Genomic DNA, 14380 nt, shown 5'->3' on the forward strand with positions numbered 1-14380 from the left:
CTATGACAAAAACTATGAAAAGGTGGAGAGTGCTATGGAGGGTGACAATGACCAAAATTTTGGAGTAAGAGGAGGGTGGTATGGGGGTATGGCATATGCGAGAAGGGGGGGGGGGGTTGGGAAAATTTTAAGGAATAGAGGGGAGGTACGGAAAAGTGGGCGGTGGGTTCCTATCTGAGAGAAGATGGCCCAAATTAGGTGCATTAAGCCAACAGATGACTGGTTTGGGAGTAGGGGGGAGTTCGGGGTTTTTTACAAGAAGCTTAGAAAGAGGTTGGTTAATGGAGCGGGCTAGGTTGAGCTTACGGGTGAAGGGTGAGAAAGGGATTTTGACAATGGAAGGAGGGGCACTTTTTTGGTTTTTCTTAAGAAGGAGTTGGGGCCTAGATGCATATGTAACATACACAAAGCACGCTTTCAAAAAAGGTGTTGGGTATCCTTTGGCCCTCAGTCGATGAAAAAGAAGGTTGCGAATGGAAATAAAGCCCTCCAGCGAGCTTTCCCTAATGATATACCTCTTGAGCTCTGATAAAATAAAGGAGATTTTCTGGTGAGTGGGGTGCCAAGATTGCCAAGGGATGTAGTTGTAAGAGTTGAGAGGTTTTTGGTAGCAGTGTGTGTCTAAAATCCCTTTGGAGAAGAAGGAGGGCCCTTTGAAAAAGTGTATGTCCAAGATAAACGCTTCTTGCGAGGAGATGGAGGGGGTAATCTTTATATGCTCTTGGAGAGGATGTCCATATTCAAGGAGGTGCTTTTTTAAGATGGCGGGGGGGCCTTCCCACACTCCAAAAGCATCATCTATGAATCTTTTAAAGTATAGGAGAGAAGGAGAAGAGAAAAGTTTCCCATCTTTCTCTAAAGAGCACAAAAAAAGACAAGCGTACACTACCGCGAAATTAGACCCCATCGCGGTACCCTTGACTTGATGCCAGAATTTGCCTTTAAAAGAGATGTAGTGATGGTTGAGAATGAGAGAGGCAAGTGAGAGAATGAATAGGATCTTGGGATGGGGAAAGAAGCCTAGGATAGATCTTCTCAGAGCGTTAAGTCCCTCTTGGATAGGGATGCTAGGGTACAAGGATTCCACATCAAAGGTAAAGAGCGTGACATGGGGGGGGAAAGGGATAGAGGCTAAGTCCACGATGAGAGAATGAGAGTCTTGGAGGTGCTGTTTTTTGGCTAAGAGAATGGGGAAGAGTTGTACATGTAGCCATTTCGAGGCATTTTCTAGGATATACCCCTTGTAGGAACATATGGGGCGGCCTACAAGGATTGGCTTATGAATCTTGGGTAGAAGGAAGAAGGGACAAGGCTTGGGAGAGACAAGTATAGAGGAGAGGATAAACGCTCTCTCTTTGGAGGGTAGGAGATGGAAGTTGGTAACGATGGCTAAGAGAGTGGAATGCACAAAGGGTAAAGGAGGGGTAGCTATGGGAGAGTAGGTGAAAGGGTCCAAGAGATGGCGTAGTGCTTCTTTAAAGTACCAAGCTTGCGAGAGAATTACAGGGCCCAGGTTTTTATCTGCTGGTTTAATCAAAATTTTATGATCATTTTTTAGGTGTCCGGTTCGGTGGTGTGCTTCTAGGTATCATATCAATAGTATGATCCTCAGGACGACATGGTGGCAACTCGCCTGGCAGGCCCTCAGAAAAGCAATCGGCATGAGTATGGAGAAATTATCGGCGTTATTTATCGAGTTCAGACATATTTGTCCTGTGTTCATCATTTAACTCTTTCAAATAGATTGAGTAAACAAACATACTCGATTTCATTAATTTTGAGATAGCCGAAGCTGATACAATAGGGACAGACTCGTCCTTCAATTTCAATCAATTCCAAAGGGACTCCAAGGAGGACACAATAACCTTCCAATGGAATTACGTAGTCCTCATGCCCCAAATACCCCTGACAATGCAACTGAAATTTTCCAATGACAGGTGTGCCGCTAGAACAGCCTCTCCTTGTGGTCCCATCCAATCGGGTGTAATCTCGAGCGGCGTCGCTAATTCAAATGAAATGAAGTTGGCCTTGGCTCCTCCATCAAAGAAAATCAGGGCTTCTTGATCTTTCACTTTGCCCCAAGCTCGGCAAAGATCTGTACTTTTATGAATCATGCTTGGGTCAGTACCAATGCAATCTAGAACCAGTCCTGCTTTCATCTTTCCTTTTCTGCCACGTTCCTCAGCTGCTCTCTAACTCTCTGGCATGTCTTGATTATGTTCTTGATGTGCCTTTTTAGGAAACTTCGCGGAGACATGCCCATGTTCCCTGCACCCGAAAACTTCCCCTCTTTGATGTAGTTGGCCCTCTCTCGAAGAGTGAGCTGGGGTCGTAAATCCTTGTCTTTCTTTTCTTGGGAACTCTTTCTCTTTCTACTTTCATTATTAGAAGTCTGTTGGGTTCTCTGAGTCAAGATCTCATCAATGGGGTAAGTCCGATTGTCCGAATGTATGGCAAAAACCCGTTTCACATGACCCATCAATTCTGGAATAGAATTTGATTTTTCTCTAAACAGTAGTCTTGGATCCATGTAGGAAGTCCGCAACAAAACCGCTCAATCTATTATTTAAACAAGACCTTCTTAAATGAAGAGGCTAGTAGAAAAGAGCTCCAAAATCTCTCCCAATAAGAGTCCACAGAATCTCCCTTGGTCATCCAAAGATGATTCCAAGCAGTTCGTATATCTCGTTCGTACTCCTAAGTCAGCAAGAAGAAATAAAAATCCTTTTGAATTTCAATCATTTAATTGGAGCTTCCTTTCTCAGTAGAAAGATGAACCCACCATGTTCAATCATTTCCCTTGAAGAAAGATGCAGCCCTCCAAATCTTGCAGTGCTCTGAGTAATGTCCTCCAAAGAAAGCTATGTCAAACTGTTGTATGAAGGCTAGAGCCCTCGGAGCATCTCGAGATCCAAAAAAAGAGTCAAACTTAATTGATTGTCCACCTTCTTTGAATTCTCTTATTTTCTTGCTTTTATCTTCGAGGAAGTCATATTCGTTGGCTTTATAAAAATGCTTCTTCTTTGCATAAAACATGTGATCGTCAGAGTTCGAACTATGTGAGGATGAGTCCTCTGTAGAGCTGTCAGAAACTGGGCAAAATTTAGGCTTCTTTTCTTTTTTCTTTCCCTTTCCGAAGCTTTTCTTTTTGCTTCGCTTTTTGCCTTTTTTTTCTTCTTTGCTCGAGTCAAAAGAGCTAGAAGAGCTGTTAAAAGAAGAAGAAGAAGAAGAATTGGGTAGTCCTTCAAATCATACACGCTTCTTTTGCTTTCTCCCCGATGCAGAGGAAGATTGACGACCCAAATAACCCAGGAAGTAGGTTCCTTTCTTGTGCTTTTTCTCATGCTTTTTGGATTTGTTGTTTGCGTCCAAAAGCCAGCTAATCTCTGTCTGAACCGCCGCTTGTAATTCTTGCTCTGTAAACATCCTTGGAGAAGGAGATTTCTTGATTGCCAGTTTGATGGTGGTTCTATGGCCTTCTGCCAACCACTGGGTGTGTACTTCTGCGAGTGATTACTGAGCAAAAATTTTACAAATCTTGGATCCTTTGCAATTTTAATCATCTGCTTTGTTGCCTTGTCAACCAACTGTCGATGTTCCATCTCTTCAATCTTGAACTGAGTAGGCCGAGGTGGGTCGTACTCTTCCTCTGATTTCTTATGAGAATCTTCTCCGTGATCTCCTCCCGCATTCGCAGATGCAGAAGAAGTCGACTGATTTCTGTTGGAATATATAAGTGTCGCGAGAAAAGGTTCGGATTTCCTAGTAGAAGAGAAATCGGCCGCGCTCCGATATCACTGTAATAAACTTGGACACCGAAGTCAAGATTCTACCACGACACAACAAAGATTCACTTCAAAACAGTTTGCAATTCACAATTAGTTTGACACGGCCCGGCGTAGTTCCGTGCCAAGAGGTATGGCCCCAAAGATTGGCGCCCCTTTCGGAATTTCTTTTTGTATTAATCTGTGTTCAAAGTACAAGAAAGTGGGTAAGTGTTCACTCTTAGACTTTGCGTCCAGATGCTCTAAGAAGTGAGGCCCTACCCACTAATTTATAAGTACAAGGGATGCCCCAAAAGGAGTAACTCAAAATCTCTAATAAAAGATTTTAATATTCAAAAGCAACTAGCCAAAAAGTTGCTATAATCAGCCAATGTAATTTCAATAAAAATCCGTACATAGTGCCATGTCAGTAGCGCCACAAATCCCAAAAAATCCATACAGTAGGCCACGTCAGCCTATCAACGCATTCTGCGGGAGTTTCTGTACTGTGTCACGTATCAACCCTTTTCGGTGTGTTCGGGGTTAGCCACGTCACCATTTTGTGACAGACACCAAGAATAGTCGCCTTCTCGATGTACTTGAGAGGTAATGTTGAGTAGTCAAACTGAGCATACATTCTCCAGCATGTCCCTCACTAGATCAAGTGACTACATGCATTGAGCATACTATCAAAAGTTATTGCAGATGGGAGGTGCCCTATCTTTGCATCTACCCAAAACACTCTAGGCTTTGCTTCACATTGCTCTTCACTGAAAATAGTCAGTGGCCAACCCACGCCAGTTTCACTTTGTTGTCACCCTATATTTTAGTACCTCAATTCTCAATGCAATAGTGGTTGGCTTGGCTTCTTCTTGATGATTACATCTTTTGTCTTCGTCTATAAACAACTACATCAAGAAGCAAAGAAGAATACCCTTAGCGTAAATCTGTCAAATAAGTCAAGAAGAATCCCCTTAGCGTAAACCGTCAAAGATATAATCGCCTCAACCTTCACTAACATCCTTAGGAGTCCAGCATCTTTTTCACACTCAAATTGTAATACCATTTCACTATAAGAAGAGTGCTTTCTTGAAGACGATGCATTTGGCGTACATGTCAATCAAAGCATTGCCAAGCATGACATGGTCTTTGAACAACCCCTAATCAAGGATAGGTGTAAGCATAGGTAGCTTGATTTGCAGAGGCCTCACTTGCATCCATAGGGAAAAAAAACGCACGCCTTCTTGGCCTTTAGTTTGTTCAACATACCCTGCAAACAATGCACTCCAAGAGACCACATCCCAAGTAAGAATCTCACCACTTGTACTTCCATGAGGATGTTGGCATGTTAAACATGTCCTACTGTGTATGCACTCCAAGAGACAACAACCTCGGTAAGAGCTCAACAAGAACTTTTTGTACTTTCGTGGGGTTGATGGATTCGTACTTGTCAATAAAAGTGTTGCAACATCCATGCACATCTCTTGATGATGATGAACCTGTGTTGCCATTCTTCTATCTCAATGACCATGCATTGACCCTCTTGCACCCTGTTATCCAAGCTCACATCCTTCTCGTTTATTTTTACTAGGCCACTAACATGATTCCTTGGCGATGATTTGTTGTGATCCCCCCAACTCGGTCACTCTCTCTTCCCGAGGGTGTACACATGGTATGTTCATTGATGGTCACTCACACAAATCACAGGATGTTGTCATCATGATTTCCTACATGCAAACCAAGCAAAGAACTAGCGCTCTCGAAGTCATCTTCTCTACAGATTTTGCAGGTTGCAATCCTCTCTGCGCTCTTCCTGCCTATGAACGAGGAAACGTTCACCTCAACGTGAGAAATGGGGGTCGTTGAGTGAGCCGTTCATAGAAGGATGTAGTCCACACATGAGGGCATTCGGCAAGAGTTTTGGTAAGGTTAAATGAACACTCTTCTAACCTTTTGGCATGTGGAAGGCCATAGGGTTCATTGTGCAAGGTTGTTGCAGCACCGAGGTCGTTGGATTCTTTGGCCGGATGAGCATTACATGGCAAGGGTCTTTGTGAAATAGCTTTGTAGTCCCTTCAATTGTTTCCTTAAATCACCTTTTCATGGACATTTTGCAAGTTTATTGTTTCCTTATAGTGATTGGATCTACCTTTTCGTACAAACAATTATAAAATTCTCGTCATTCATTTCAGAGTATTACTATGGCTTCACTTTCCATTCCTAATTTTTTTAGAATGTCCATGTGAAGTTTCATATTGTTTCTTACAATTCACATATAATTTCTTCTAAATCTTAGCAAATATAAGCCTTGTTATGGTATTTAATTGGTGTTCTTGAGAGGTCTAACAAGAATCCCACATACAAAATCTTGAACTTTTCCAAAAAAAACTAGGATGAGTAAGGCTCTTATTTATAGAGTCATGGCCTATTAGCTTATAGACCTCCAATAAAGTAAGTGTCTCTAATTGTCTCTTCATGTATGAATGTATCTAAAATATCTCTCCTTAATTCAGTTATTTAAGAATTACTTGGGATAATAAATAGTGATATTTAGGAAAAGTATAAATACTTTTTTTACATTGCAAAACTGCACACTAAGAAATTCTTGTTTAACACGCAATATAAGCTATTAAGATGAGCATGACTTCAAAAAGTTGCATCAATCAATAAATCATAGCAAACTCCACAAGAGAAATCTTACTAGAGCATTCATATTCTCATTTCCATGCTTAGATGGTCACAATTAAATTAATGTTTTGATAAGTTTTATTGAATCAAATCTCAAGATGCATAACAATGTATAACATTTATGTAAAATTGAATCCCAAAAGAATTTGTATTTGATTGGTTTTAATCTATAGAATCACTTTAAATCATACTTTTTAACTAAAATTACCACATTGATTTTTGTCTTTCTAAAAGAAGCCTTAGACGAGACTTTAGTTATGCATACTTTCAATGTTTTCAATGATGATTGAGACTTACCTTGAATGTCATTTAAATTTTATAATATTAAATGGATCTCTTTATTTCACCTTTCATTTTGCATCCTCACATGGCTTGACTTCTCTTGCATTCTATTCGTTTAGAATGCTAAAGTGAAGCTTCACCTTACATAATTCTAGTAAATTGATACATACACACACACACACATATATATTTGTGTACTTATGTTTATTAAACCTATATTTTTTTATGAAGGCATTAAAAAAGAAGTACTTAAATAACAAGACATTAGGTAGGGCATTTATAGCATAATCCGTCGTTGGAGACAATGGTGGAGGTCAAATCGACCAAAAGCCGTTCTAGAACCGCTAGTTTGTAATTGTGTGTATATGAACAATACAATTTTGTATTAAAACAATACAACTGCAACGCTGATTAAGAATTACTTTCGATAAATCTTTCCTCCCTCTACAGGCCATCGTGAGTCCTCACCTTGTTTTTTTTGTGCATGTGAAGTCTTTTTGCTAGAGACCAATGCAAGTGGCTGCAGAATGCGTATCTCCTATTCGGGAAGTAGCCAAACATCTTCAAACATAGTGAGAGGGGGCCTCTATTCATATATAATAGTTCAAGAGGCGTTGCATGTGAAGCCAAAAAAGGGGTGGACCACATTACAAAATCTCCATTGAACGGGCCTTGTGAACGTCTCATGAGCACACGCACGCACACAAAGAAAAGAGAAGATTTTAATGTCATAGGAACAATCCAAGGAGACCTCAAAAGATCCATACAATGTTTCTCTTTTTTTTTGCCATACTCACAATCGTGAGTGCAGATGATGTATTAACTCATCAAAGAATAAACCATGAACCTCAAGCACTACATGTGCCTTGAGTGGACAACATTCCACAAAAGGGGATGTACAATTCATCAGTCAGAGTGATTGATACGATAGTGTGCACGTTTCTTTTCTTTGGATTGCGAAGTAGACCCTACTCTTGACCCTATTATAAATATAAGTTCCATGTTTTCATGCACGATTTCCTTGAATTGGGCAAGCACAAAGTTTCTCTCAAACACCGAAAGGATCCTTGCTCTCCAGATTTTCTTTGAGTAATACTACCTGATAATTTGTGTACTTACCATTGTTCTAAAACCTTCTCTCTCTCTGAGGATCGAGCAATTTTTAAAAAAGAGATCTTCCAAGTCCTTTGTACCCATCTTCAATTTTTGGCGGCAAGACCCCGTGAGGAAGGAAAGTCTTTAAAGAGATGCAAGGGATCCTCCAAAGCTGCTTTGCATCCAAGACAAGCATATGTGTCAAGCTCTCTAGCAAGAATCTTGTTTCTAGTTGGGATAGCCCCCTGCAATACTTCCAAGTAAATGCCTTCATTGAGCTTGGTCATTTTATCTCATATATGTTGTTTACACTCTTCTAGCATTTCTCTTCAAACCAATTCACCTTCCACAATTTGACAAGCGGAGTGAACGAATTCACTTTATGCATCAGCTCGCCATAAGTTTCTACCATTTTGAAAAGAGTGAAAACTATCTTTGGGCCAATGCCAAGCTCCCCAATCGAGTTCTGACCAACGGTAGGCATTGGACAGTAGCATAGAACTTTTGAGACATTAATGATCAAAATCCTCACCCATGAGTTAGAGAGCCAAGGAGACCAGTGTAAGATGGGAGCACGTGAAGCATTTGAAGGTTTCCCTCCATTCAAATGACTATGACACTTATTGCACTTTTTTAGTGACTCCCCCATGCAACCTTCAAGCTTCAAAAATGTCGAGCTTGGAGCTAGAATTTTGTTTTGCACTTTAGCCTCCTTCCAAGGGTCTCCTTGAAAGAAGAGCTCTACTTTGTCAATCGATGAGTCTTGATGAACACATAACAAGCAAGAGAGAGAGAGAGAGAGAAATGAAATGAAATAAATTGTTATATTAAACGTCTTCAAAAGGCCAAAATGACAAATGAGACCAAATTAATACAATCTTGGTGGATCTAATCCAATGTCTAGGTACAAAAATAAATTAAAGTAAAGTGAAAAACTAAAATCTTAATTGCTAGATGTGAACTAAGCTAGGATATGAGTGAAAGTAGTGTCTGGGGGCTAATACAACAGAATGTGGGTGTGGGAATATAATGGGTGAGAGCTGATACAAGATGAGCAAGATGTACAATCCTCAAAATAGCTAAATCATAGGAGATCCATCATCTATCGCTGGCGGATCTCAGCAATCACCTCCATGGTCGATAGTCTGACCAGGTGTCGTACATGTCGGGCCAAAGTGATTCAAATCCTCTAATGCAGCCTCCGTCAATGTTGTGTAGTCCTCCATAGTCGTGGGCGTCTAGATCTCCCTAGCTCGATCGCTTGATCGATCAACGTGCCTCTGCTGTGAGAAGAATGTGAGCTTTGATGTGGTAGTTGCACCTCTGGCTGCCTAGTGTCCACTCTAAAGAAGTCTGTGATCCGTCTCTGAGACTAGCTAGCCTCTCCTCTCATCAAGCTCTCTCTGTGTCTGTGCAGCTCAAGAAAAAACAGACCCAGACATCATTGGCCCTCATACCCCATGACTCTAGATAGTGGTCCAAAGCCCTCTAAACAGGAAGTGAAAGCGGCCTTGTATCTCATAGTAAATTGGGCAATGGCATGTGTAATGCAACTCTGTCTCAGGCTCTATGTGACACATATCATAGCCTCTGTTGGTACTCCGCTGTATCTACCAATCTCGATCCGAAGCTGGTGTGAAGATGTGTGTATCAGAGCTGATACAAGATGAGCAAGATGTACAATCCTCAAAATAGCTAAATCATAGGAGATCCATCATGTATCGCTGGCGGATCTCATCAATCACCTCCATGGTCCATAGTCTGACCGGGCGTTGTGCATGTCGGGCCAAAGTGATCCGAATCCTCTAATGCAACCTCCGTCAATGTTGTGTAGTCCTCCGTAGTCGTGGGCGTCTAGATCTCCCTAGCTCGGTCGCTTGATCAATCAACGTGCCTCTACTGTGAGAAGAATGTGAGCTCTGATGTGGTAGTTGCACCTCTGGCTACCTAATGTCCACTCTAAAGAAATATGTGATCCGTCTCTCCTCTCATCAGGCTCTCTCTGTGTCTGCATAGCTCAAGCAAAAACAGACCCAGACATCGCTGGTCCTCATACCCCATGATTCTAGATAGTGGGCCAAAGCCCTCTCTAAACAGGCAGTGAAAGCAGCCTCGTATCTCATAGTAAATTTGGCAGTGGCATGTGTAGTGCAACTCTGTCTCATGCTCCATGTGACACATGTCATGGCCTCTACTGGTACTCCGCTGTATCTACCAATCTCGATCCGAAGCTGGTGTGAAGATGTGTGTATCTAGCCAATAGCACATTGTATCCCATGAGAAAAGTGGGTGTCCATGTATCTCGGCCTCGTCACAAAACCATCCTCAGAAAGTTGGAGAAGATGTTCTCTATAGAAAGTCATCTTCATGCCGAACTCTTGAGCAAGATGTATCCAAGTCCTCCTAGTATCTAGCTAAATCAGGTCATGGTGGATGAGCCTGTTGATCTCGGACTGTGTAAGACTTAGAGGGTGCATTCGACGAGTACGGGAAGGGGGTCAATCTGCCCATGTTGAACCCATGTACCTGAAACCATGATGTCATCTCCCCATACCAGCATGATGTGTCTCCCTGCAAAGCTTACTGTTGAGAGGAGTTGAGTGCTAGGCGGACATATCTGTCTCTGGGGAGGTCCCACAAGCGGTGTAAAAAGGAGACTGATCTAGTAAGTGCCTCAACCACTAGTGGGGTGCAGCTAGCTCTGCTCGAATAATGTCATGTGGTATTGAATCCTTGGCTCTAATGAGCCGTGAGATCATAGAGACTAGAAGCTTCTCCATGTCTCCCCATCCATCAATGCGACCCGACCTCCCATGATGGTCCAATGAATGCCCCCATATCTGAACTCTATATAGCAATGCGAAAGCCACCAAAGTGTCAAAAAGACGGAGCTTCGTATGAGGCTCCTAAAACTGAATCTGTGAACACATCCTCTCTAATCCACCCAATGTTGCATGTAGCTTCGTCTCAGGCTCTTGTCACACACATTCTCTCCAATCCACCCAATGATGCATGTGCTCTAGTCAGTCTAGTGTCTGCTACTCTCCTCAATGAAAATGTTGGTCCACTAAAAACCACCCCTAACGTAGGTGTAAACATTTGTACACCCCACTGTCTCATGGCCGTATGTGAATGTGGGTGATAATCTCTTGGTCCATTCTGGGGTGGCGTTAAACACCATAACCTTGGTTTTACCAAGGTTGACAGACACACCACTATTGGTAGCAAACCTATGCCAAGCATCCAAGTTAATGTTGCGTCCTCTCTGGAGTGTCGAAGATCAACACAATATCATCATCATATAACAATAGTGGAATCCATGTCCCTGCTGCCACTTGTGCACCTCTATCGCCCTCTCTCTCAATATAGTCAGAAACATCATCCACATACATACGAAATAGAGTAGGAGAGAGCGGCAACCCTGCTTCATGGAGTGAACTAATGTAGATAACCCCTATGGAGTGCATACATGCCCCACTACTAACCTGTATAATTCCATGATCCCCCAAATCAGCTCTATGGGTACTCCCATCTCCTGTAGTCTGCGCATCAATCTAGCTTTGGCATTGTGTCAAATGCTGATTTTCTCTTTTTTTTAGGGTTTCACAATCGTTCCTTACTTTTTTTTAAGGGTTTCTTGTATTTTTTGGTTGTTTTAGAGTCCCTCTCTCTCTCTCTCTCTCTCTCTCTCTCTCTCTCTCTCTCTCTCTCTCTCTCTCTCTCTCTATGGGTACTCCCATCTCCTGTAGTCTGCGCATCAATCTAGCTTTGGCATTGTGTCAAATGCTGATTTTCTCTTTTTTTTAGGGTTTCACAATCGTTCCTTACTTTTTTTAAGGGTTTCTTGTATTTTTTGGTTGTTTTAGAGTCCCTCTCTCTCTCTCTCTCTCTCTCTCTCTCTCTCTCTCTCTCTCTAGAAATGGAGACCAAGAGAAACTCACGCGTGTGCAAGTATCCCTCGACGGTAATGAAGGCAACATTCATGGTCACAAACAAGAGAATAACACGGGTGGAAAAGAGATGAAAGAGTGGAAAACGAAGATGGAAGGATGGTGGAGAGAAAAGGCCAACCTCATCCAAATGGTCTTCAACGAGGGCAAGCAATGGAAAAAGGAGAAAGAAGACTTTCAGGCAGAAGTCCAAGTGCTCCAAGAAGAAGGAAGAAGTTTCAACTTTCAAGCGAAAGCTTGCGAAAACTAGAGCGGGGAGTGGACTTGAAGAAGGAGAAATCCAACCCTCAATGATAGAGGAACTCAAAGTCATCAAAGAACACGTACGGAAGATCAAAGAAGAAGAGAAGCAACATGAGGCAAAGACGTCATCGTGGGTAGATTAATCACGAAAACACAAAAGAAGGTAGATGAGGCCGAGAAATAGATAGAACTCGCCAAGAAAGCGAAAGGGAAAGAACCAACAGCCATCCCCACTCCCACAATCATCAACAATTATGATGGGTAGTGAGACCACTCACACAAAAGCATGGACAGTGGGGAAGAAGAGAGAAGGAAATGGGGAGACTTCCAAGGAGAGAACATTGATCTTTCGCTTCCCCTCCATGGAAGCAAAGAAGGACTTTTTGAAGAAGCGCCCTATACTAAAGAAGACAAGGATATTCCTTGGGGACGACCTCACACTCACAGCTTGCTTATATGCAAGAAGTTATGCCTGAGATAAGGACAGGTCGAGAGAAAGGGAAATTGGCCTTCTATAGAGACAAACGAGTGGTTATTATGGAGAGACTCCGCATGACAGCACGTGACCTATGGGTCCACACTCAAAGTTGCTACATTTTATTGGCTCTATGTCAATAGTCTTGTGTCAACCCTAGAAGCCAATCAATGATGCAAAGGTCAGGCTTTAGAGCTAGAAAAGTCCGTTATTTTGCAAAAAGTTTCCCCAAAACGCACATTGCTTTTTCATGTACGAAAAACCCACTCATCTACAAGATTCATTCGTGCAAAGAATATTCTCAATTATGAAAAAACACATCAAGGTTTTAAACCTCAAGTAGGTATTTCAAAACAAAATGTAAAGGAAGTCAATAATTAAGGACCCATTCATTAACCAAACAACATAAGAAATGTTAAAGAATTTAAGATGGCCTACCCAAAAATAAATAGTAGTACTATTAAGGATGTATGTGTGAATGTGTGTGTGTGTGTGTGTGTGTGAGAGAGAGAGAGAGAGAGAGAGAGAGGAGAGAGAGAGAAATGTTATAAAATGAAATGTTATATTAACGTCTTTGAAAGGTCAAAACGGCCTATGAGCCAAAAAATTACAATCGGTGAATCTGATATCATGTTTGAGTACGGAAATTACAAAGTTACAAAGAGCTAACACTAAAACACTAAGGAGAAAGGAAATAAATCTGAAGTTGATTCAGGATTGAGACGAGATCCGGGGGAGGGGGGGGTTTGGTGGGTTCAGATGAAATCTCTCATCTGTCGTTGTCAGATCTCATCAACCTCCTCCATGGTCAGTACTCTGGCTAGAGTGGTATGTATCTTCTGTTGCAGCCTTCGTCGGTGGTGGGAGACCCCCCGACGTCAGGGGCATCTTGATCTGCCTAGCTCAGTGGCTCGGTCAAGCAACGTACCTCTAGTATGGGTGGACTCTGAGATCTGCTGTAATGAATGCTCCTCTGGCTCTCCCCTGGCTGGTGTAAAGAAATCTGTGATTCGTCTCTGAGATTGTCTTTCCCCTGATGTCCTCAGCAAGCTCCACCTAAGTCTGCGCAGCTCTAGCAAGAACAATCCAAGGAATCTCTGATCCTTGTATCTCATGACTCTAGAAAAAGGTCTGAAACCTTCTCAGAATAGGCAGTGGAAGCGGCTGCGTATCTCATAGTACGCCGGGCAATGACGTGTAGTGCACCTCTATCTCTGGCTCTAAGTTACATAGGTGACATATTCTGGCCCCTACTGGCACCCCTCGAAATCGGTCACTCCCGACCTGGAGTTGATGTGAGGATGTGCGTATTTGCCCAATAGCGCATCTTATCCCATGAGATAAGTGCGTATCCATATATGCAGGCCTAGTCACAAAGCCGTCCTCCGTGAGTTGGAGAAGATGCTCTCTATAGAAGGCCATCTTCGTGCCCAACCCCTGTGTCGGCTGTATCCATGTGCTCCTGGTATCTAGCTGAATCAGGTCCTGACGTATGAGTCTGGTGATCTCTGTCTGTGTGAGAGACAGGGAGGGTGTATCCAGGGACTATTCAAACGGAGGCAATCTATCCATGTTGAAACTATGCAACTAAAACCATGTGTCATTTGTCTATACCAACATGCTGTATTGCCTTGTAGAGCTAGTTGTCGAGATGACTCCAGGACAAGCCGAGCGTATCTATCCCTGGGGAGATCCCATAGACCGTGCATAAAGGACACTGATTTGGTTAATGCCTCCACCACGAGGGGGGAGGGGGGGGGGGGGGGGGGGGGGGGGGGCTAGCTCGGCTCAGATAATCTCATGCGGCACTAAGGCCTTAGCCTGAATCATCCGAGTGACAATAGATACTAGAGGCCTCTCCATACATCTCCATCCATCTGTAT

The sequence above is a fragment of the Adiantum capillus-veneris genome, chromosome 6 (assembly GCF_014529385.1).
Source record: "Adiantum capillus-veneris isolate H3 chromosome 6, ASM1452938v2, whole genome shotgun sequence".
NCBI classification, from domain to species: domain Eukaryota; kingdom Viridiplantae; phylum Streptophyta; class Polypodiopsida; order Polypodiales; family Pteridaceae; genus Adiantum; species Adiantum capillus-veneris.